This window comes from Pelodiscus sinensis, chromosome 6 (assembly GCF_049634645.1).
Source record: "Pelodiscus sinensis isolate JC-2024 chromosome 6, ASM4963464v1, whole genome shotgun sequence".
In the NCBI taxonomy this organism is placed as follows: Eukaryota; Metazoa; Chordata; order Testudines; family Trionychidae; genus Pelodiscus; species Pelodiscus sinensis.
Genome location: NC_134716.1, coordinates 16,310,531 through 16,336,864, shown reverse-complemented (window position 1 = coordinate 16,336,864; position 26,334 = coordinate 16,310,531).

Below are 26,334 nucleotides of genomic sequence, written 5' to 3'. Positions count from 1 at the left end.
TTCATTGATATTGAAACAGGCTGCTGCTGCTCCTTCTCCACCACCTCTGGCCCCAACTGATGGCACTGCATGTGTGTAGGATGAGTGGAAAGCAGGGGCAATAAAAACCCTAGATTTTGGGATGCTCAAGGGGGAATGAATATAAAAAAAGCTCTAGGGACCATTTCTTTGCACTGTTCCGGTGGCACAAAAGAAGCAGAACCTGTCCAGGTGCTGTCCTCCTGTGGGGAATCTGTAGGAGGAGGAGAATTGGCAGAGGGGGAGTGACTGCAGCATAATGCACTCCAGTAGCTCCCAACAGCACATGGTGCCTCGGAGCCATGCTGACACAAGTTAGAGTAGGACCTAGACTATACTAACTAAACTGAAGAGCTGTAACTATTTCCCTGAGAGCCACTCCATTCTTATGTGTGGAAGCAGGGGAGAGAACCCAGTTCATTGTGTTTATACAATTTTCACTCTTTGTTGGGGATAGCCACCTACTCTCTACAGTTCTTGTACTGGAGCTGCCAAGACACTGTAATTTAGAATGTTGGTTTTTCCTTGACGTTTTACACTGAATAATTCAGGACTGGGTATGTTTTATTGGTTATCCTTATGCTGCCCCGGTTCCTCCCACAAGTTTGCAGTATCTGCTCCTGTGAATCTAGAAGTGGAAGTGCTACTGGTTCTACAGCAAGTAATTGGTGAACTGCTAGTTAGCGCTGCTCCAATTTTTTTCAACGAAAATATTTTAATGAAAAATATTTTAGTCAAAATGCACTTCCATTGTGGACAACATTTTCAGGTTTGTAATTGAAAGTCAAAAAAAGTTTTTTGGTTTTCTGCAACTGAAAAATTTCACTAGTTGGGTAAAAATCGTGAGAAAAAACAAAATTTCAAGATTTTCCAGGGAAGTGTTTTTTGACAAAACCTCAGAATATTTCTTGGAAAATGTGACAAAATTCCAATTGTTTTTATCAACATTTTTCTGGAGGAAAAATACATTCACAATTCCTAGTCTAGATAATACTTAGCCCTGCCATGTGTGCAAGGGACCTTTCAAGGTCCCGTCTAGTAGTATGATTCTATGTTGTCATATGAGAATAATATTTAGAATAATTCAGACTGGCTTTATCTTTATATTTGTTTGATCTCTTCATGTTTTGCAAGTTCAAATCATTGCAGCAAAATATTTTGAATGTCCAGTTATTTCCATGCACAGTTAAATCTACAACAAATCAGGAAAAAAAGACATCTAAATGATAACACTTTCAAGCACAAATAATTGTGTGTGGAAAAATTATATTTGCAAATACAAAATTAGAAATTAGGTTATGATTCTGAAGTAGATTAGATACTATTGTGACTTAGCCTAATTATTAACTATGATACACAAAGTATCAGTGACATTGAGAGAGAGGGTTGCCAAATGTCTTGGTTTCACCAGATGTCCCATAAAATCAGGCTCAATCTCTTAGGCTGTGTCTACATTGGCACCCCTTTCCGGAAAAGGGATGCTAATGTAGACTTCGGAATTGCAAATTCCTTGGGGGATTTAAATATCTCCCGCGGCATTTGCATTTACACGGCTGCCGTTTTTTTCTGGCTTGGGGATAAGCCGGAGAAAAGCGCCAGTCTAGACGTGATTCTCCGGAAAATAAGCCCTTTTCCGGAGGATCTCTTATTCCTACTTTCAAGGGCTTATTTTCCGGAGAATCACGTCTAGACTGGTGCTTTTCTCCGGCTTATCCCCAAGCCGGAAAAAAGCGGCAGCCATGTAAATGCAAATGCCGCGGGGGATATTTAAATCCCCCATGGAATTTGCAATTCCGAAGTCTACATTAGCATCCCTTTTCCGGAAAGGGGTGCCAATGTAGACACAGCCTTAGAGGCTACTAAAGCCAACCTAATGTGGGAGATCTTAGGCTGCTAAAAGTCCAGTGGCACAGAAGGGCCAAGACAGGCTCCACACCACTCCTGTGAGCAGATGGCACATCCCTGTAGCCCCTGAGGGAGATATGGTGTCTCCACACTCCACCTTTGCCCTGAGTGCCAACTCTGCAGCTCCCATTGGCCATGAACTGCAGCCAATGGCAGCTGTGGTGTGATTCCTGAAGGCAAGGACAGTGTGTGGAGCCATGCCCCCCAGAAGATGCAAGGACATGCCAGCTGCTTCCAGGAACAGTGCAGGGACAGGGAAGGACAGGACCTTGACTTAGCTCTTCTGCACCACCAACTGGGAATTGCCCAAGGTATGTGCTACCTGACTGGAGCCCGTATCCTCATCACCTCCGAAAGCCCAACCCCCAGTCCTATCCTGGAGCCCCCTACCAGAACCCACATTCTTCACCCCCTTCCACATCCTAACTCCTTGCTCCACTGTAAACCCCTTCTGTACCCAAACTCCCTCTGAAAGCCTGTACCCCACACTTCTTCCTTCACTGCAGTTCCCTTCCCCAGACTCAGCCCAGAGCCCCTTCCACCCTTCAAATCTATCAGTCCCTGCCTAGAACATGCATTCCCTCCCACACCCTAACTTCTTGCCCCAGCTCAGTGAGGGGGTGGGAGAGGGAAGGAGGAAGGGGGAAATGGACTGAGGGAAGTTGGGCAAAGGTATTTGGGTTTCTGTGATTAGAAAATTGGCAACTGTACTGGGGGGGAGGGGAGTCCTTTCTAAATGCTTCCTCCCACATTGAAATCATAATCATATAGAAACTTAACATACAGAGGGCATATCTACACAGCAGCGTTATTTTAGAAATAACTGACGTTATTCTGAAATAACAAAGAGTATGTCTACACATTGCAAGTCACTCTTTCAGAATAATGGCGAGCTTGACAACTTTTTATTCCTACTGCTGTAACCCCTACTTTATGAGGAGTAAGGGAAGTCAAAGGAAGAGCACTCTGTCATAGATATCATAGACAGCACCAAAAGCCGAATTAAGCTATTTCAACTTAAGCTATGCAATTGACGTAGCTCAAGTTGAGTAATTTAATTCAACTTTTGCCGTGCTGTGAAAACATACACAAAGACACACAAAAGAGGAGCAAATATCAGGATCTTATCTGAATCCGAAACCAAACTTTGGAATCAGCCTGTCTCTTTCAGTTCCTTTGACATCTTTTTTGAAAATGCTGAAAATAATGTAAATTCTTGCATACATTTGCTGATTCCAAAACCAGCATATTTCCATAGTACATTTACCTTTTCATTTAGGGTATGTCTACACTGCAGAGTTTTTTCGAGAAAATTGCTGTTTTTCCAAAAAAAAATTCACTTACATCCCCACTGCAATCACGTTCTTTTGAAAAAAATCAAAAGAACAGAGGTTTTCTTTCCAACATTGGTAAACCTCTTCCTATGAGGAAGAAGCCTTTTTCCAAAAGAGCTCTTTCCGAAAAAGGCATGTGTGGACAGGGAAGAGGGAGTTCTTTCTAACTCAGTTTTGGAAAATTGGAGGGAGCGAGGTTAGAATACATGGGATTCTCACACATATTCTAACTATATGCATTAGTTTCATGTCTCCTTTCCATTTAGAGAGCAGGTCAAAGAAATTGTAACTGTTTTCATTGTAAACAAATGCATGTAGAAGGACAGAATATGAACACAAGCTCTCATCACTTCAAATGATGTTGTTGCCTCATTGATATCACCCCAAATTGGCTTATATTGTAGGGATCAATTAAAATATAATTACTAATACATTGCTGCGGGGAAACAGCAAATGTGGACATGTTTAGCCTCAATTCATGATGCAGCATGTATTTGTATGCTTTTCTAAGAGGAAATGAAATAATTGAACAGTTCATAGTAGCTAAGTATATTTGAATAACTACAGATTTTTAAAAATGGAAGAAAAGAGAGGCAACATGCATAAGACGAATGTAACAGGGATTGTTGTCCTGTCAAAAAAAACATTGCTCTGGTCTGGGCTAAGTTAAGTCAACGAATCATTCTGGAGCTTATTTATCAAGACTCAACTACTGATATGCACATGCAGTTTATGAATGTAAACACAGGGTTGAATGTGCAAAAGTATTTGTGAATGGCTGTTAAGAAGTTGCTTTAAAATTTGTCTCTCTTGACTAGTTAGATGAAGAATTTATGGTACAGACATGATAGTGAGAAGTGACTATGGTTAGCATCACTGCTTCTGTTTTATAACATGCATATTTGCAGGAAAAAACCAAAGCCTGGAAAATTTTGAAGGGTTGGTCTTTTTATCGAACATGTATTTTAATAAATAAAGACAACTCCCCAAAAATCATCCACAAAAATTTATTATAAAAAAGGCTATGTTTATAAAAACAAAAAGTTTCAAATTCCTTATTTTGATTATCCCTACCATACAGAAAGGTTTCTGTGTTATTCTTTCAAAAGTCTTGTATGCAAACTATATCCCACCACAGTTTTTTGCCCCTGCAATTAGTAGGAACAAATGTAGACCTTCAGGTTTGGACAGGTGCAACTTTTAAAAGTCTAAGGAGGCATCTGCACATCCTCAAGTTAAGGATGCAGGGCTTTGTGAATTGTGTAGCTTATTTCAAAATAGCTTATTTTGAAATTGGGAGCATCAACGCAGTACAGGCAGTCCCCGGGTTACGTACAAGATAGGGACTGTAGGTTTGTTCTTAAGTTGAATCTGTATGTAAGTCGGAACTGGCGCCCAGATTCAGCCGCTGCTGAAACTGACCGCCAGTTCTGACTTACATACGGAATCAACTTAAGAACCCCAAGCTTCCCCAAGTCAGCTGCTGCTGAAACTGATGAGCACTGATTCCAGGAAGCCTGGGGCAGAGCAACTCTGCCTCGGGCTTCCTGTAGTCAGCGCTGGTCAGTTTCAGCAGCGGCTGACTTGGGGACGCCTGGGGCAGAGCAACTGGGGTGCTGCTGGGTTGCTCCAGTAGCACCCCTCGGCGCTACTGGACCAACCCAGCAGCACCCCAGCTGCTCTGCCCCAGGCGTCCTGATTCAGCCACTGCTGAAACTGACCAGCAGTGGCTGAATCAGGACCTGGGGCAGAGCAGCTGGGATGCTGCCGGGTTGGTCCAGTAGTGCCCAGAGCGGGTGCTGCAGGACCAATCCGCAGCGCCCCAGCTGCTCTGCTCCAGGGTCCAAAAGAAAAGCGTGGTCTGCTGGGGGGGGAGGCACACTATCCGCACCCCCGCCCCCTCCAGCAGACCAGGGACACGGGGAGCAGAGCAGCAGCGGCAGCGGGGTGCCGCGCCTCTGAGGCTTTGCTCTGGCAAAGTCTCAGAGGCGTGGGACCCCTCCCCCCCGTGGCTGCGGCTTCAGTCCCGGTGCCTGTGGTCTGCTGGGGATGGTCCCCAGCAGACCACAGGCACCGGGTCTCAAGCAGCAGCAGCGGCGGTTCCCGTGCTTCTGAGGCTTTGCTCTGGCAAAGCCTCAGAAGCGCGGGAACCCACCCGGTGCCCTTGGTCTGCTGGAGACGGTCTCCAGCAGACCAGGGGCACCGGAGCAGCTTACGAACAGGGCTTTCTCGCCCCGGAGCTCGCAGGTAGCAATCCGCTACCTCGACCTCCGGGGCAAGAAAGCCCCGTTCGTAAGTGCGGATCCGACATAAGTCGGATCCGCGTAAGTCGGGGACTGCCTGTACTTATTTCAAAACAGAGCACTCTTCCTCTGACTTCTCTTACTCCTCACACAATGAGGGTTACAGGAGTAAGAAGTCCTGCAGCTTGACAATATTTCGACATTATTTTGAAATAACTGCCTGCTGTGTAGACATGGACTAAGTTATTTTGAAATAACGCTAGTTATTTTGAAATAATGTTGCTGTGTAGAGGTACCCTAAGTGTCAGATTTTCAGGAATAATAGAGATGTAAAGCAAAGTTTTAATGGCGATTTTTTGTTAAATCCCTTAGTTTTAACAGTTACACATCCCTCCACTCACCCCATGTTCTGTTTTTATTCTAGGTCTTACTGTCTTGATCACTACTGTTTGATGAATCAGCTTTCCTGTTAACTAGAGGTGCAGGGCCATCATCTAATGAAAACACTCTGTATTTTATGACTCCCTAGACTGTAGTTCTGCATATTAAAACAGAATTTCAATCTCAGCATTAGAAATAAAATCAAACCTAGCATCTGTGGTTTGAACAGAAATGATAAAAATGCGGTTCATTTAATTTTAACAATTTTTTTATGCTAGACAGTATAAAAAGAGGCCCTGGATATAATTAAAAATACCTATAAATTAGAAATAAATTGGTAGAAATCAGCACAATAGTTCAGTGCATGGCTTAGTTCATTAAACCTACAAATCTGATGGCTGAAAGTTTTCAGTCCTAATTAAAAATTTACCAAACTACTCCAAAACTATCACATCCTGCTGACTCACAACTACCACCATTTGGAGCTGAGTATTCTGCCTTTCATTCTGCATTTGCTTTTCTCTTTACCAAAAGCCTCATCCAAAAGCCCAATGTAGACTTTCCATTGACTTCACTGGATTTTTCTTCCATCAAAGTCTACTCTTTCATTAGGGTTCTGAGACAATAACCTTGACATTTAAAAGAAAGTAACACCACAACCAAATGTTGTGGAACAAGGTGTACCGGTCGTTCGAATTAGAGATCCTATTTCAAACTACCTACTCCGTGCCGTGTGTAACCACGGGCACGGAGTTCGGACTAAGGAGGATTTAAAAATGGCGACACCTGGGAAGATGCAAATGAAGCCCGGGATATTTAAATCCTGGGCTTCATTTGCAACTTCAAATGCCTACATAAGCCTCCCTAGTTCCAACGAGGAGGCTAGAGTAGACATACCCTTATTTTGAAACTGGGAGCGTCTACATGGCACTTACTTTGAAATAGAGCACTCTTCCTCTGACTTTCCTTCCTCCTCGTACAATGAGGATTACAGGAGTTGGAGTAAGAAGTCCTCCAGCTTGACAGTATTTCGTCATTATTTTGAAATAACTGCCTGCTGTGTAGACATGGCCAAATTATTTTGAAATAATGCTAGTTATTCAAAATAATGTTGCTGTGTAGATCTACCCTAAGTGGGTAGAGCTAGGCTTTGAGACTCACTATCATGTTATTGATGCTTTTCTAGCATGAACGCATGGACACAGCTTTTGAGGGTGTGTTGTTACTTGCAAAATTTGGAGCTTGCATCCCCTTCCTAGGGTCCAATGAGACTCCATGGGTTAACAGGACCTTGTCAGTGAAGGAGTTTTTAATCACACAGTAAGGCTACGTCTACACTGGCCCCCTTTTCCGGAAATGCTTAAAACGGAACAGTTTTTCCGTTATAAGTATTTCCGGAAAAGCGCGTCTACGCTGGCAGGATGCTTTTCCGGAAAAGCACTTTTTCCGGAAAAGCGTCCGTGGCCAATGTAGACGTGCTTTTCCGGAAAAAAGCCCCAATCGTCATTTTCGCAATCGGGGCTTTTTTGCGGAAAAGACTACTGTGCTGTCTACACTGGCCCTTTTCCAGAACAGTTTTTCCAGAAAAGGACTTTTGCCCGAACGGGAGCAGCATAGTTTTTCTGGAAAAGCACTGACAATTTTACAGTAGATCGTCATTGCTTTTCCGGAAAAGCAAGTGGCCAGTGTAGACAGCTCGCAGCTTATTCCGGAAAAGCGGCTGCTTTTCCGGAATAAGAGGCCTAGTGTAGACACAGCCTAAATGTTCTAAAACATGTACATGCATTTACTAGCAATCGATCAATAAATCAGCAGAATTCACATTCCAAGCATTAATGCTCACCACTCCCAATAAAGCAAACAGACATCTCCAAATGGCCAGTCAAGACCCGATCTTGTCCAAAGCTCCAACTTCTACACAGTATTAGCCATGCAAAAGTTAAAAATCTTAACAACTTTGGTCTCAGAGTTATATTCCACCTAGCTTGACCCTCACATCTATGCCAATTACTTTACTTAAAATGTAACTATGGAAAAACCCCTAAACAATTATTTTCACTATACAGAAGTTCACATGCCTAAGACTACTTGTTCATTAGCTTTTGTATTTTTCAAAGTTAGTAAAAACTTCAAGGTCTGCTTATCTATATGCTTCATCCATTAGCAGGCAGGCATGCCGATGGGGGCGGGAGAAGGGGGCAGTTGCTATGGCAATTCAAAGTGGCCCGGTTTTCCCAGCTGCCACCCAGAGCCCTGGGCCATTTAAATTGTTGCTGGTGCACCACGCAATGCGCTCCATGCAGCTCTGAGGGTTGGGGGTGGGCATGTTGTGCTCTGAGCAGCATGGCGGGATGGCTACCTCAGAGTCTCACCCCCTCTGCCTGGGGCCCTGCTCCTTCAACGAGCCTGGAGCTGCTCCCGCACCTTGCCCACGAGTCAGTGCAGGCTGTCAGCACCCTTGTTAGTGGGATACACTTGCAAAAGCAAATCCTCAAACTTTTTTATTATCAGGAAGAAGCAGCAGAAACTCAAGTTTGGCTTGTCCATTTTCTCCCCTATCTCATGACTTTGTGAGAATCTATCTATACCTGTTACTAATGCTGCAGCTCATGCTTTCTGTCTGTATGCCTATATCAAGGCTGAATTCTCTTGACTCCTTACTTTTATTTCCAATTTATGGTGGCTGAGCCTACAAGATGGCTGTGGGTTATTCTAAGTCTATACACGAGATGATTGTGAATCCTGTCAAGTCCAGGCCTCTTGTTACAATGTGGGAAGCTAAATCTCTCAGCTGAACCCATTCAATGGAACTCCTAGAAAGGAATACATCTATTTGTATTCATGTTCCATGCCTAAATGGAAAACATGCAGGGAAACAGTAAATCCCTGTTACCTGATAAAGAAATACACATTTTTTCTTGTGCATTATTGAAGGGACTAAACAGTACCATAAGGACCTGCCCCCAATTTATACCTCATTAACGTAGGCCTCACTCAACTTTTTTCTTTTAAAAAAACATAGTACATTTCTGCATCTCTTCTTGTCAGATACTCCAGAAACAAATGTTTGCTATTCCCAATAGAATGTGGCCAAGGATGGAAGCCACTTTGCAAGATACTGAGTAACAATCCCAGTGCAGTAATGATGCCCCTATGCCAGTGGTTCTCACACATTTTGGCCCGTGGACCACCTGGTTCAATGCAAAGCTTTCTGCAGACCACCAGCTGCTAATGGAAACTCAGTGTTAATTATACAGTTATGTTCGAGCCATTTTGCCAGTGCTGCAGCTGGGTAGAATGGTTTAATTTAAATTATTAAATAGATTAAGCATTTTAACTTTCTCATGTTAGTTGATCAAACTTCATTTCAAATAAAGTAAAATATTAATTTATATCTAACACAAAAGGTTTCAATGTTTTCTTTATTTATGGCAGGAGTGGGGAACCTTTTGGGGATTTGGGGCCTCTGACCCACAGAAAAATCAGCTGGGGAACATGCAAGTGAGAAGCAAAACCACTGCTCCAAAACCCCTGATGTGGCCCCCAGTTGAGACACCTCACTCCCCTGGCACTCCATCCCCACAGGGTGAAGGGAAGGGACAAGGAGGGCTGAGGTTCAGGGCTTCCCATAGGCAAGATTTTCTTTTCTGGGGTTCCGGAGTTGGTGGATTTTGAGGACCCCTTTAGGCTTTGGAATGAGGACAAAAATGAGATGTTCAGTGTGTGGGACAGGCCTGCCAGTGAGTGGGATAGGATATGGGGTGCAGGATCTGGGTGAGAAATAGGGTGCAAGAGAGGGTGAGGGTGCAAAGTCTGGGTGGGAGGTAGGTTGCAGAAGCAGTCTGGGAGAAGGGTGTCTGACTGGGGGGAGGGAGCAAGTGCAAGAGTGTGCAGTGTGCCAGGAGGGGGTGGGTGCAATAGCAATGGTGGATGCAGGAGCAGGGTGGGGGTAGATGTCTGGTCATGGGGGAGGTGCCGGTGCAAAGGAGGGTGCAGAGTGTGGCTGGGATGGATAGTGTAGGAGCAACTGGCGGTGCAGGGGCTAGGCATGAGAGGGGATGCTTACCTGGTTTTGCAACCCATTGTAGAGGGGAAAGCCTCTGGACAGTGCATCAATGCACTGCCATTCCCCCAGTGGGGTGCAAAGGGGAAGGAAGCTCAGCTCCCTCCTGGCCAGTGAGTAACTTCTGGGCTCCTCACTCCCATGACTGTCCAGTTCATCTACCCTGCCAGAGATATTGGCTCCCAGCATCCCCCCAAAGCAGGATTCTCAGGGACACTTCACGGGCTACAAGACAACCAGGGATTGTGCAGCATTGACACTAGGGCAGGTTATTCAGGGATCTCTCACCTAGTGCAGAGATGTAGCTGGCCCTGGGGTGGGGTAGGGGAGTTGTTTAGGCAAGGATCCCCTGCTGAGTGCTAATATGCAGCTACCTCTGTGGTGGAGCTGTCTAAAAGCAGCACTGCGCAGTCATTCAGTGAGTTTCAGGAAGAACTGTTGGTTGATGCTGACCTCAGTTTCCTGATATGATGCTAAAAGGGTTGATGCTCTGTTCTCAGCTGGGGGAGGGTCTAGTTTGTTTGAGAAAGGGCTAATTTCAGAGCAGCGGACTGACCTGGGCATCCTTGTCCTCCTTGAGAGCAGGACAGGCCTCTCCCCGCCTCTGCATCAGGGCTTGTGCTCTGTCTGTCTGTCTGTGCCCTGCTCCCTGGCATGGGTCAAGCTGTGGGCAGTCTCTGGGCTCCTTGCTTAGCCTGCCTGTGGGGGCAGGTCGCACTGTACCGTGTATCCTCAGGGCCTACAATCTCTAAGCCTGACCCCATCACAACCATAGTTCCTGGTAAGGTGCGTGTCTGTGTGGCCGTGCACAAAAAAATTATTCCCCCACCCCTCTCCTCTGGAGAGCTGCGCAGCAGGTGGCTGGTCCAGCGAGCAGGGCCAGTTGAAAAGGCGCAGTGAGAGAACCACTTTGAAAACCACTGCCCTATGAACATCAGAGCTTTGATAGAGTGAGTGAAGAGAGGTGATAGGCCAGGAAGGTGGAGGCCCTGCGATCACATAACTTACTGCTTTTCATCGCCAGATCGGAAAGGATTTCTGAAAACTGGGTACCACGATCACATTTTTACAAACTGGGAAGCTGATCGACAAAAATGAAGTGTGTTGTCCAAATTTACGCAGTGAGTCAGTGGCACAGCCACGCTTTTTCACAATCTGCTCAGAAATTACGGGGCAAATTGCCATCCAATTTAATGCAATTCTTTGTAGCATTAATTTCACTCTGTAGCTTTCACCACCAGGAGATAGCAAGGAAATGCACAACCACTGATTGTCAGTCACTCACAGCATGGCCACTGCATCAGCCATACTGCTAAGGTCAGATAATTGTGAAAGAATGGGCTAGAACTCTGCACACGTGACCTGCCATTAAATAAGTTGCATCTGGATTTCCTGCTCATCGAGCATGTAGTGTCAATAAACTCTGCCTCACAAGGGACAAGTCATAACTATTTCTGGGCAATCAACATTACTTTTCTTAATAATGTTTTCCTTACTGTAAATTTTTCCTGCAGAAGGCTAGGTAGTTTAGCCTCTTAACACTAACAAAAGGAAAAGTAAATGCCACTCTTTAAAAAGTAGAATATACCAAGAGTGCTATTTGCTGTATGATACTCAGTATTGTAAGGAACAGATGGGTCCCCTAGATACCTGGAGACAGGCTGCAAATGTTCAGAATTTATCAGGAGGTGAGCACGTGCTGTTTTGTTGTAGCTGGAAGCAGAGGGAAAACACAGAGAAGTCCTATATTTCATGAAACCTGCTGTGCCTATGATCTAAGAAGGAATAAACTCATTAAAAGAAACTTTGAGTGCCCCAAAAGGTTAAATTAATATTAATTTACCCCATCTAGCAAACCAAAATAGGTTTAGGAAAAAAGTGTCAGTAAAGCTTCCTTCAGAAATAAACTGTTAATGGAACAGCTGTTTTCTAGCAACAAGGTTAGCCCTTAAACAGATTTCTACTCCATTGACTCATGTTTCTGCTGCTCCCTCCTATCCAAATGCATCATATTCTGCTGCATTAGTCATTGTCTTCACTGATATACTTGCTAATCTGATGCAAGGTTAATGTGGTACTGGGGACCATTATGAAATCAGATTTTGTTGTTATTAGCAAGAGTCGTAACAAGAAGAGCGGGATTTGAATTTGATGTGATACAAAAGGTTAAATAGCTAACATAAAATCACTGCTGACACAATGCTGACTTCTTCCCGCAAGACTGAGGATGCCGGGCAAGGCTGGTCCACTGTGCCAGAAAGCCATGGGGTTATTTATTTATTTATTCATTCTTATATAGCTGCCTCTCCATCGTCCCTTAGACCTGTGCTAATAAATGGGAACATAAACTGCATTTGATTTTGTGCACATAATTAGCAGGGTAGGCTCTGACAGCAGCAGGTAAGTTTTATTATTGGCAAAAAATATGCCAAAGCAGCTCCTGCAAATCTCTTGTTTTTATTACACTAATCAGGCTCGAGGTCATCGGCTATATCATACCGTCTGTTTCTCTGAACTCATCTGCTCAGAGAATTATTCATCTTCTGTGCTTTTCAAAAATTAAAACATTAATTTGTGATCTAAAGAAGTCAGTACAGCTTGAAGTTGATACCTGATTTGTGGGTGGCAAAGATGGCATTCAACAGTGTAGATTTGCTGTTAAAAATGGGTGGACAAGACAGGTTAAAATAAACCCTGACTCCAATTTTTGGCCATCTTCAAAGCCAAAGTGGATCTCAGGTACCTCTGAGGTTCAGGCAAATTTGGCTAAGGACTAACAAAGATCTTCTGTCACCCTTCTACATAAAATGATATTATTACAGCTGAGGAGGAAAATTAGTGCATCCTGTAGCACCAGAAGTAAAAGTCCTTCTCTCCTGGAAGAGGGCTCTTTAATCTGAAGTAGTGAGGAAAGACAGAAGTAGACTATTATTATTTGTATTGAACCTAAAAGTCAGAAGGCTCCTGGAAATCATTGGTGAAGGCTCCATTATGCTGAGCACTGAACAAAATACATATAAAAAAGCTGGTCCCTGCCTCAGCTAGTTTACAATCTAAGTAAGATTACTTCCTCAAGCAGAGCTCTTCAGGGCAGACAGAAATAGAGCAAAGAACTTGCCTCCACAAGGCAATGAATTACCTGAGCAGGCCAGCAAGATACAAGTGTATGTGGAGGGGCACACCAAGCTAAGGTACTGAGCAGTCAGGGAATATTTATAAGGGGCTAAGATGCATCTTAAAAAGAAAGTGAATAAGGGTCAGGTGACTGAATTGAATCTCCAAAACAGCTTACAAACCACCCTGTACTAATTACTACACGCTGACCTTTCTTGTCCAACACTTTCTGGCCGGGAACATCCATGGTCTAGCATGATTTTAGCAAGCTGGATGTCCATGTATCGTGGGTGTGGCCAAGTTTCCCATGATCCCATAAAGTTTGTTTACAGCCACCATTCCTGGTTCTTAGTGTTCTGTGCTGTTATTTAGCTCTAATTTACCCCTAAATGTCTTCTAAGAGTCCAATGAGCAGTGGAAGTGTTGGTAATACTGCTAGACAATATCGAGCTCCCGTGATTGAGAAAATTCTCTGTTTTGGCACCATCCACATCCCAAGGGGGCTGGACTAGAGAGGTTTAACCGGAAGCAGCTTTTGGATCTTGCTATCAAGCTGCAGAATATCAACCAAAGTCACTAATACTATAAAAGACACTCCAAAAGAGGTAAGTTACTTAATGGATACAGGAATTGAAAACTAACAGATGATTTCACTCTCCCTCCTTTTTTTTCAGCATGGGAAAATACTTACAGTAGGTTTATATTTTACAATGGAAACTTAGTCAAGATGATTTAGAAGCTGTATGAGTGGCATTACTTAATAGACAAACCAGAACATACTGCAATAAAAACCTTGTTATCTGGCATGTTGAGGGAATAGGGAGTGTCAGTTAATCAAATATTCTGATTAACTAAGAATGCAATAAAAGGAACACAGTATAAGATGGTGTACAGGTGTAACTTGGAGGCACTGAATCCACTGAGAGGGAGAGTGAAGTCTGCTCTCCAGACTTAACCTGAGAGCCAGCTGGCTTTCAGCTTATGTGTAGAGGCTCTTGGCTTTCGCCCCAAAGGGGTCAAGTTCAATCCATCCTGCCAATAAGCCAGGCTGCTGGTATTACAAGTGTTGGGCGGGGGTAGCCCAAGACCCAATGTGCTTCAACACCAGCTCTGGCAACTACACATTGTGGATTACAGACTGTGGTTTGTTGGGAGAACTTCCTGGTTCCTGCCATTATGTATCCTCTGCCCCCCAGAAGGGTTTCACTGACTGAACTGGGAGCGTGAAGCAGAGAGGAGCCTGCTGAACTGTAATCCTGTTTTCTATTCCTGTTCCTGGTGGTTTGTCTGACTGAGGTTATGTCTAGCCTACTGAGTTTTTGAAAAACTCTGCCGCATCCAGGAAATGCGTCTACTCTTCCGACATTTCTTTGCGGAAGAGCAGATGCACTCTTTTGGAAACCCTGTCTTCCTCGTTTCGCAAGGAAGAAGAGCTCTTTTGGCCCATGTAGATGGGCCAAATTTCAGAAAAGCCTCTTCCAAAAATACAATTGGAAAAAGGTACACAAATTGCGAAGCACAATTTGCATACCTTTTTCTGATAAAAAGCGGCAGATGTAGCCTGAGTCTGGTCTGAGGATCACACACACTGACACACAATGCAGAGCACACAAGTATCAGGCCCGGTGTCCCAAAGCTGATAGAAGACAGGCTTCTTCTAACTAGAACTACCTCACCCTGGGCCAGAGTACAGAAGGGGTTACTCCATTGGCAGGACACAGGTACGCACCAATCAAGCAGAGTGATTGGTTTCTTAAAGCATATAGGTGTATACAAGTTAAGTTTTCTATATAGTAGATTATCTTATGATACCACATATATCATGGACAGCGCATGGCCTATACACAGATCATTAAAAATACACTTAATACTAAAACTATATTGAACAGGGCTGGCCTTACCATGAAGTGAACTGAGGCAGCCGCCTCGGGTGCCAGGTTGTGGAGGGGGGCACCACTAGGACCCAGAGTGTAGAAAATTGTGTCTGCTGCTGGTGCATATGTATTCTCTCTGCATTGGAAGCACAGAGATGGTGGAGTGCTGTGCTGAAGGAAGGAGGGCATGAGACATAACAGGCAGGCAGGAGAAAAGGTGGCATGGGGTGGCATTTGAGCTCCCTGCCTCAGGTGCCAAAATATTGTGGGCCGGCCCTGATACTGAACATAAATTTAAATTTTCTTTAATTATTCAGAAGGCACTTTGGATGTTAGGGGTTCATCATTATCAACCTCAATTATCATCATAGATGTAGAAGGTGTAACAGATTGGTCTGATTGTGTATTGACCATAAGTCACATCATGGAAGTTGCTTTTTTAAATAAATCCCTGATTTGCTTTTTTAAATATATCCCTTGCTTATTTGTCTTCTGCCTCTTTTGCATAAAAGCAGAGTGCAGAATGTGCAATTGCAAAACATGCTGGGCAGTATACTGCTCCCTTCATCCATCTTTCTGTTGCATGTTTGTACAGCACCTAGCACAGTGGAGTCCTAGTCCATGATGGAGGCTCTTAGGCACTACAAACACACAAATAAAAACAATAGTAAACATTATCACTGTTACACAGAGGATTATGATTAATCACCTCTTAAGAAAAGGGTTGGGTTGCACACCCAGAGGGGGCCTCTCCAGTCTCACTGGAGTAGAGAACTTTTCCGCTGTAAGATGTACCGGTGTGACCACCTTTGTGGTTTGAATGCACATAGCATTTTGTGCTCACACGCTGTGTTGTAGCAAACCGGTCTTATGGTCTATTGCATCTACACCACTTCCCTATCTTGGAGTAAGTGGATAATGGTTGTATGGATACTAAGTACTTTGGCAGCGAAAGTGTATGTATAGAGGGAATAACGTGAAGGAATGAAAACAGAAAGAACCCAAGCTATCATTAACTTAAAGTTATGAGATTATACAATCTCATGATTTTTGAACACTTGTGATTGACAGTACCCAAATCAGATCTCTGGGCTGTAAAGCTCTCAATGGGACATTATACTGAGAAGACAAACAGACCATTATAACTGCTACTCTAAAACAATATCAGCAATGGTACTGCAACAGTTCAGCATTATATGGAACTCATGGTAGACAGGTCCTGCATAAAGCAAGTGTAATCACACTACGATACAATTATTTGGCACCAATGCTACTACTTCCAAGTGGGCACATGGCACTTTACAGAGTTACAATGGAGCTAGTGTCCTCAAAATGCTTTAATATAGACAAAGCTCTCTGAGGGTGCGTCTACACAGCAGCGTCATTTCAGAATTCTGAAATAACATAGTGCGCATCTATACTACGAGCCTTTATTTCGAACTAATGTAAAGCTGGAAGACTTCCTACTCCAAATCCTGGTAACCCTCATTTCATGAGGAGTAAGGGAAGGCAAAGAAAGACTTTTCTTCCTTTGACTTCCTGTGTGTAGTCAGCACCAAAAGCTGAATAAGCTATTTCGACTTAAGCTACACAATTAATGTAGCTGAAGTTACGTAGCTTAATTTGACTTTAGCCCTGCTGTGTAGACATAGCCTAACAGAACTCAGGTTACTATTGTAGGCTCTGTAGGAGCAAGATGACAAGCATAAGACTGGGGTTTTCATACTCATGCTGTAAATTAATAAATTATTAACACCTAAATGTAGGCAGTGATTCAAAGTGGCTGGGAGGGGGCAAAAGGAGCAATTGCCCCGGGACCTGGCAATTCAAAGGGCTCCAGCAGCTGTGAGGTGGGAGGAGCATGCTGAGGTCTGGGCAGCACTGAGGGCTGGCTGCCCCTAGCCCTGCTCCTTCCAGGGGTGGGAACTGTGCCCCCCAAACCTTGCCCCAGGGTGTGCTTTGGCTGTCGGCCCCATGGCAAGTGACCTTAGAATCATAGAGCTGGAAGAGATCTCAGGAGGTCATCAAGTCTAGCCCCCTGCCCTAGGCAGGACCAATCCCAACTAAATCAACCCAGACAGGGCTTTGTCAAGCCGAGACTTAAAAACCTCCAGGGATGGTGATTCCACCACCTCCCTAGGGAACCCATTCCAGTGCTTCACCACCCTCCCAGTGAAATAGTTTTTCCTAATATCCAACTTAGACCTCCCCCACTGTAACTTGAGACCATTGCTCCTTGTTCTGCCATCTGTTACTAATGAGAACAGCCTTTCTCCAGCCTCTTTGGAACCTCCCTTCAGGAAGTTGAAGGCTGCTATCCAATCCCCAATCCAATCCAATCTTCTCTTCTGCAGACTAAACAAACCCACAAATACAAATCTAGAATATACACATAGTCACACTCCCTTATAGTTTCAGCCAGCATTCTAAAGGTGTTCACTGCATAATGGTTTGATGGGAGGCCATACCAAGAATCTGGTGAGTGATATAGGTATTCACTTTTCTGTGGAGATTCAGTGCAGAAGGGAGCTTGGAGTAGGTGACTGGGGTACAGGAGAGGATGTGGGGTCTGAGAGGGAGTTTGGGTGAAGGAGGGGGTATGGGTGCAGGAGAGGATTTTGGTTTGGGAGAGGGGTATAAGAGGTGGTTCAGAGTCTGAGGGGGTATGTCTACACTACCCCGCTAGTTCGAACTAGCGGGGTAATGTATGCATACCGCACTTGCTAATGAAGCCCGGGATTTGAATTTCCCGGGCTTCATTAGCATAAGCGGGGAGCCGCCATTTTTAAATCCCCGCTGCTTCGAACCCCGTGTAGCGCGGCTACACGGGGCTCGAACTAGGTAGTTCGGACTAGGGTCCTATTCCGAACTACCGGTACTCCTCGTGAAATGAGGTGTACCGGTAGTTCGGAATAGGCACCCTAGTCCGAACTACCTAGTTCGAGCCCCGTGTAGCCGCGCTACACGGGGTTCGAAGCAGCGGGGATTTAAAAATGGCGGCTCCCCGCTTATGCTAATGAAGCCCGGGAAATTCAAATCCCGGGCTTCATTAGCAAGTGCGGTATGCATACATTACCCTCCTAGTTCGAACTAGGAGGGTAGTGTAGACATACCCAGAGGGATTTGTGACCTGGGGTGGGGATGGTGCAGAGGGTTTGGGATTTACGTGGGTCAGGGATTGGGGTGCAGTGTCCTGCAGAAGAGAATTCTGACCTAAGGGAAGGACATAGGAGGGGTGCTGGGTCTATAAGTGAGTTGTGACCTAGGGCAAGGAATTGGGGTGCAGCAGGGAGTGCAAGGTCAGGGAGAGGTATAAGAGGTGGTGCATGATATGCAAAGGAGTTGTAGCCTGGTGGAGGGGGTGCAGAAGATTTGGTTGCTGATCTGGAGCAGGGAATTGAGGTGCAGGAGAGGAAAGGGCGCTAGAGGCAGGCTCTGGCTGGGAGGTGCTTCCCTAGGAGGCTCCTGTCCAGCAGCCCAGCGGGAGCCTCAGGCAGGGTCACTGCCTGCAGCAGGCACAGGCTGCTGAGAGTGGCTGACTGCTCTATCTGTCTCTCTGTGATGTGGAAAGGAGAGAGACTTTGTCTGCTGCCCCACACCCAGCACAGTCACTGCAGCAATTGGCCTTAATTCCAGCAACTAGTGATGTTCTGGAGAAGGCTTCAGTATCAAAATAAAATTAATTAATTATAGGAAGAATTGAGATATGTGAGTTTCCAGCCTCTGATCCATATCATACTAATGAGTGCACAATAAGTTTTGGTTGCATTCAAACATGTGCACGTTTGCATTTGCAAAGCATCGGCTTACTCCAAATATCAGGTTTATTCTAAAAAAAGCTTCCCCATACACTTAAATTACTGAAGTTAAATGTTGAAATGTACTAGGACAGATCTTCTCTCCATTATGTCTATGCCTACGTATGCTACCTGAGGATCTGGTCTAGTGTATTTTCAGGAATACAATATAAAAGTTGCAGAAAAAGTGAAGTTAATACAGATATTTCTGTCAAGAGATGCCACAGCTTACTTGAGTAATGAAAAAAACATTTTTGATTAAAAAGTAAAACCAAATTAATAGGCTTCCTGATACCTCACCTGAGCTTTTCTTGAGCATGTACATTCCTGTTATGAGCCAATTTATCACAAACTAAGTCAGAATGTTTTTGTGGGAGCCCTGATTAAAAATATTGACAGCACAATACTGCCAGAAAACACCATCTTTAGTCCATCAAACCTTGCCAGTCAAGCAAGTGAGGCTAAACTCTTATAACATTTCTGTAAAGCAGATGCAAATAGTGGAAAAGATTGATCTGATGATTTAAAGAACTGACGAGAATGGAAACATGTAAAACCTATGCCATTCTTCCCAGGATGCTTTTTATTTCATTCTCTCTTCCTGTCCTTTCCCAAATACCAGTCTAGGTTTCTCTCTCTCTTTTCATTTGCTTACTGCAATATAAATGGACTCATCCAACAGGCCCTAATCCAAAATTTACAGAAGTCAAAGGCAAGAATCCCGTGGAGTACAATGCACTTTGAATGAGGCCACTGCATATTATTCTTTTTTAAAAATAGACAAATATTTCAGTTTCAATATTTAAAAGCAATTAATGGATACTGCTTACTAAGAACAATCTCAGTGCTTTTGCAGTTATTTGTAAATGATCTGTGCAGCAATAAAGTTGTGACCTTTTCTTATTCAATTTTGTGGAAGGTTTGGGAAGTGGAAGACTCAGATGGCTTGCTATTGTTGTGATTTAAAGGCACAGTAACCTTTGTTTTACACTCAAATAGCTTACTAAATAACCCAATTGGGAAAGGGAGATGGGGCTGTTTCCCTCCCCCCCCCCATATTTATCATAGAAAAATGCTGAGATTACAAATATTTTCAGAATGTTACCATGTGAATAATATTTCTTTGTATATATTCTTGTTCTAAAGGCACTTGCCATCTGCTATTTTTGCAAGTCAGTTCTTTTTTAAGCATACAGCATATATACTTTTGTCAGTCTTTTCCCACTCGCTTCTATTCATAATTAATCTCTAGGTTCGCGTAATCCATTCTAATGCATATTCTCCTAGTGAAGATGGAAGTGAGTTCTCAAGAGTGCAACATTTTAGGGAGGGAACAAAGGTTTTACTTTCCTCTAGCTGAGAGAGAGCACTGATGTGCTTCCCAAGGGCTGAGCTTTTTAGCTAAGAAACTAAGGATTTACAGTCTTCCAGCTTGCTCTGCTAGCAAAGCTCTTCAAGGCTTTCAAGAGCTGACCTTCTTTGCACAGGATTGTATTACTTCAGTGCACTCACTTTTAGAAGAGAGAGCCTACCTGTTTTTCTAGCCTCATGCAAATACTACTAAAAGGGGTTTCCATGGATACTAGCGCCAGTGATGTATGAAAGAGGTCTGTCCTCTTTTCTGACCCACTGGGAGTCCTGACTATTGCTACAGTATAATTTATAAAGGTTGTTGTCCTTTTCTTTGTTTTGTTTTGTTTAAAGTGGGGGAGATGAAAGGGAGTTAATAATTCTGCTGTCTGTGCAGAGGTAATGTAAAAGGATGAGTGAATGCACACCAAACAGAATGCACACATATCAAAACACCACTCAGACCTGGACTGAAGCTTTCTGAGCTTTGGTATACTTTATATAAAAGCAGAATGGTCATATTGTATCAGACCAATGGTCCTTCCAGCCCAATATCCTATCTTCTGGAATAGGCCAGTGTCAGATGCTTCAGCGGGAACGAACAGGACAGGGCAATTATCCACTGATTCTCCTGTTAACCAGTCCCAGCTTCTTGAAGTCTGAGGTTTAGAGTCACCAAGAGCATGGGATTGAGTCTTTGACAATCTTGTCTAATAGCCAGAGATGAATTTACCCTCAAGGAATTTAATTATTTTTTCAACCCAAGTTACTTTTGGGCCTTCACAATATTTCCTAACAAGGAGTTTCATGGGTTGGCTGTAAGTGGTGTAAAGGTGAGTTCTTTTTGTTTGTTTGAAACCTACTGCCTATTAATTTCATTTGGGTGACCCCTGGTTCTTATGCTACATGAAGGGGTAAATAATATTTCCATATTCACTTTTTCCACATCAGTCATGATTTTATAGACATCTGCCAATCCCCAGTTAGTGGTCTCTTTTCTAAGAGGAACAGTCCCAGGCCTTTTAATTTCTCTTTGTATGGAGGCTGTTGCGTACCTCTAATAATTTCTTTTGCCCTTCTTTATACCTTGTCTGAATCTAATGCACCTGAGCCTCTATTTTCCTTGGTGTCCCTGATCCAGGAAGACCTGTGGTTCAGACATTGGCAGGAGAAGAAATCAGCTCTATGCACTGTCACTCTTTATTTCCCACAGTTGGGGGAACAGCAGCACAGCACAGTACTTCTCCGGAGGCTTTGCCCTCACTGCGCCTATAGCAGCAAGGGACAGTTCCTGGGAGTGGCAAGGGACACAGAGCCACATATGCCCCTGAGACCAGCATGCCTAGTAAGTGCTCCCCTCATCCCCTTCACACAACCATCGTCCCTTTCAGGCCCCACCCCAGTGCTCTCCATGATCCACAAAAATTCCTTAATGCAGCATTCCTTATTTCCTAGGGCTGCTGGATTTTAAAGAGGTTCAAGTGTATATCTGTTTTAGAAATGCAGAGACCAGAACAGCACATAATATTCAGGTATGGACATACCAGGGATTTATTTAGTAATATTTTAATATTTTTCTGTCTTATCTGTCCTTTTCCTAATGTTTCCTAACATTGTTAGCTTTTTAGATTGCCATGGCATATTGACTATACCCTATTATTTTGTATGCATAGTTGAAATGATGTTTTTCACTGAGCATTATTTTGCACTTAACATTGAATTTCATCTGCCATTTTGTTACCCGGTCTCCCAGTTTTGAAAGATCTCTTTGTAACTCTTCGCAATCAGTTTGAGAATGCGATACCCTTCTAATTTCCACATTCATATGCCTCTGTCAGGACCAGATGCAGAACTGTCAAAACTGAAAGATGAAAATATAGAATGGACATCAGAACCTTCTGAGGTTCACTCATCCATAGTAACTACTAATGAAGTTGAATAAAAACCTTTACTTTGCTATTGCAAACTGTCCAACTGGAATAAATGTGACTACTTATAGAATCATAGAATCATAGAGTTGTAAGAGACCTCAGGAGGTCCTCAAGTCCAGCCCCCTGCCCAAGGCAGGACCAATCCCAACTAAATCAACCCAGCCAGGGCTTTGTCAAGCCGAGATTTAAACACCCCTTGAGATGAAGATTCCACCACTTCCCTAGGTAACTCATTCCAGTGCTTCACCACCTTCCTAGTGAAATAGTTTTTCCTAATATCAAACCTAGATCTCTCCCACTGTAACTTGAGACCATTGCTCCTTGTTCTGCCATCTGTCACTACTGTGAACAGCCTTTCTCCATCCTCTTTAGAACCTCCTTTCAGGAAATTGAAGATTGCTATCAAATCCCCCCTCACTCTTCACTTCTGCAGACTAAACAAACCCAAATCCCTCAGTCTCTCCTCATAGGTCATGCGCTCCAGCCCTCTAATCATTTTGGTCACCCTTCACTGGACCCTCTCCAGTGCATCCACATCCTTTCTGTAGTGGGGGGCCCAGAACTGGACCCAATATTCCAGATGTGGCCTTACCAGAGCCGAATAACGGGGAATAATCACTTCTCTAGATCTGCTAGCAATGCTCCTCCTAAGTGAGGAGACAGATTGACAGAGCCAGACGTGTACCCAGAAGCCTCCTGCTATGGGACAAGCCCAAGAAAGAAACCAACAGAACACCACTGGCCATCACCTACAGTCCCCAGCTAAAATCTCTCCAACGCATCATTAGTGATCTTCAACCCATCCTGGACAATGATCCCTTGCTTTCACAGGCCTTTGGAGGTAGGCCGGTCCTTGCCCACAGACAACCCGCCAACCTGAAGCATATTCTCACCAGCAACTACACACCGCACCATAATAACTCGAACTCAGGAACCAATCCTTGCAACAAACCTCGGTGCCAACTCTGCCCACATATATACACCAGCAACACCATCACAGGACCTAACCAGATCAGCCATACTGTCACTGGTACATTCTCCTGCACATCCACCAACGTAATATATGCTATCATGTGCCAACAATGCCCCACTGCTATATACATCGGCCAAACAGGACAGTCCCTACGTAAAAGAATCAATGGACACAAATCTGATATTAGGAATGGCAACATACAAAAACCTGTAGGGGAACACTTCAATCTTCCTGGACACACAATTGCAGATCTAAAAGTAGCCATCCTGCAGCAAAAAAACTTCAGGACCAGACTTCAAAGAGAAACTGCTGAGCTACAGTTCATCTTTAAGTTTGACACAATCAACTCTGGATTAAACAAAGACTGTGAATGGCTTGCTAACTACAAAAGCAGCTTCTGCTCTCTTGGAATTCACACCTCCAGATCAGCTGCTAGAAGTGGGCCTCATCCTCCTTGATTGGATCCACCTCGTCATCTCCAGCCTGATCCTGGCCTGCATATTTATTCCTGCCTCTGGAAATTTCCACTACATGCATCTGACGAAGTGGGTCTTTGCCCACGAAAGCTTATGCTCCTACACTTCAGTTAGTCTATAAGGTGCCACAGGACTCCTCGTCCCCTTCATGTAAGCATCCCAGGGAATCCTGCCCATCAGTTCTCTGAGGGAGTCAAAGTCTTTTCTTCTGAAGTCCAGGGTGTGTATTTTGCTACTCTCCTTCCTTTCTTTGGTCAGGATCCTGAAATCTATCATCTCATGATCACTGCTTTCCAGGTTGTCACCCACCTCTACTTTTCCTATTTGTGAGCAGCAGGTCAAGCTGCACATGGCCCATGTTTGGTTCCTTCAGCACTTGTACCAAGAAGTTATTCCCAACATTCTCCAAAAACTTCCCGGATTGTCTGTGTACTGCTTTATTGGTCTCCCAACAGATGTAAGCGTGATTATAGTTGCCCATGAGAACCAGGGCCTGCGATCTGGAAGCTTCTCTCAGTTGTACAAAGAAAGCTTCGTCTACCTGATCCGGTGGTCTATAGCAGACACCAACCACAACATCACCCCTGTTGCTTCCACATCTAAATTTAACCCATAGACTCTCAACAGTCTTTTCTCCCTCTAAGTACTGGAGCACTGAGCAGCCATACTGCTCTCTTACATACAATACAACTCCTCCTCCTTTTCTCCCGCGCCTGTTCTTCCTGAATAGTTTATATCTTTCCATGACAGTGCTCCAGTCATGCGAGTCATCCCACTAAATCTCCGTTATTCCAATCAAATCATAGTTCTTCGACTGGACTAGGGCTTCTAATTCTTCCTGTTTGTTTCTCAGGCTTCTCGCATTGGTGTACAAACACCTTAGATAACCAGTTGATCGCCCTGTTTTCTCCATCTGAATCAAAGTTCCTCCTTTGTTGCTCGTTCCTCCTTGTGATTCTTCCCAGTGTCCAACTTACCTCAGGGCTTTGGTGATCATCCTCCAACGAACCTAGTTTAAAGTCCTCCTCACTAGGGGTGTGTCTAGACTACAGGGATTTGTCGACAAAACTATACCTGCGTCCACACTACCTTTGACTTATGTTGACATAACATCGACAGAACTCAGCAGTTTTGTCGACGTATGTAAACCTCATTCTACGAGGAATAACACCTTTTATTGACAGAGTTCTGTTGAAAGAAGCCATTATTGCATCTACACTGTCCTTTGCGTCCACACTGTTATGTCGACAAAGCGCCTTACTTTGTTGACAGAACTGGATGTAGTCTAGATGCTCTATGTCAACATAAGTTTTGTCGACAGATTCTGTCAACAAAACTTATGTCGACGTAAGCCTGTAGTCTAAACATACCCTAGGTTTGCAAGCCTGCCCACGAAGATGCTCTTTCCTCTCTTGGTTAGGTGGATCCCATCTCTTCCTAACAATCCTTATGCCCAGAACAGAGACCCATGGTTGAAAAAACTAAAGCCTTCTCTCCGACACCACCTGCGCGACAACGCATTTATTTCCTCAATTCGACGATCCCTACCCAGACTTTTTCCTTCAACTGGATGGATGGACGAGAACACCACTTGTGCTTCAAATTCCTTGATCCTTCTTCCCAGTGCTACATAAACTGCTGTGACCTGCTCAAGGTCATTCTTGGCCATATCATTAGTTCCTACATGGAGAAGCAGGAAGGGGTAGAGATCCAAAGATTTAATCACTTTCTGAAAACTCTCCATCACATCCTGACTGCGAGCTCCTGGTAAGCAGCAGACTTCTCGAGATTACAGGGCTGGACAGCAGATGGATGACTCAGTCCCTTTTAGGAGGGAGTCCCCAACCACCATCACCCATCTTCTTTTGGGTGCTTCAGACTGCTTCTGTGAATAAACCAGTGTGATTTGGCCCTCGTGCTTTGGCCACACAGAGAAGGAAATTCCAGGTTTCTGTCTAAATTTTATTTTACTAGGGGCCCAGTCCAAAATCCGTTGAAGTCAATAGCAGTTTTTCCATTGACTTCAGTAGGCTTTGAATGTGGCCCTCATTTATGTACCTAATAGCCACCATTAAAGATGTAATTGTGTGGCAATGAATAAATTATTATAAAAAACAAATGAGGAATTTCATTTCCTAATTGTAATTACTTATTTTTGGACCACTTATGATCTTCTTTCGATCCATTTAAAATAATTTGTCAGTAAGTTATCTCTTTAAAAATCTATCTGCGCTTCAGCCAGAAGTTTTTCCTTAGTAATAAAAAAAATCAAAACACGTTTTTACAGAGATACATAAACCTTTGAACCTTTGAAATGGCATAAATGGGATTTAGCCAGTATGTTAGATTCATTACTCGTGCCTGAACATATAGAGGATGCCAAAAGATATTCTGCAAAAAATGAAATTAAAGATTGGTGGGGGAAATAGCTTTTGTGGTAAACAAGTCAAACAGAGCACATGACCTCTGAATAAAGGAGATGTTATTTTATCATTTTCCATCACCTGGATTAGTCTCTCACGAGTCAGCTATATGTATTTTTTATTGTTTTATTTTCCATCCTGGTCATGAAGGGCATGTTTATTGTTTAGTAAGCAAAATTTAGGTGGCTGCAGTTTACATAGTCAATGGCAGTCAAACAATAAGGTCAATGGCTATCCCATCCTGGAAAAATTGGGGTTAGAGCAGGTGAAATTATCATTCTATTTTGTTTTTATGGCTCTAATAGAATGCCACAAAGTCCCTGACCCCTGCTGCCACTCATGTCTTACTCTAATAGCACTGTATAACCTTTGACACTCAATTAAAACAGGAAATAAGGCAAAGAATGGGTCAATATGCATGTTTGGTGAATCTGAGCCTTTGAAGTAAATTC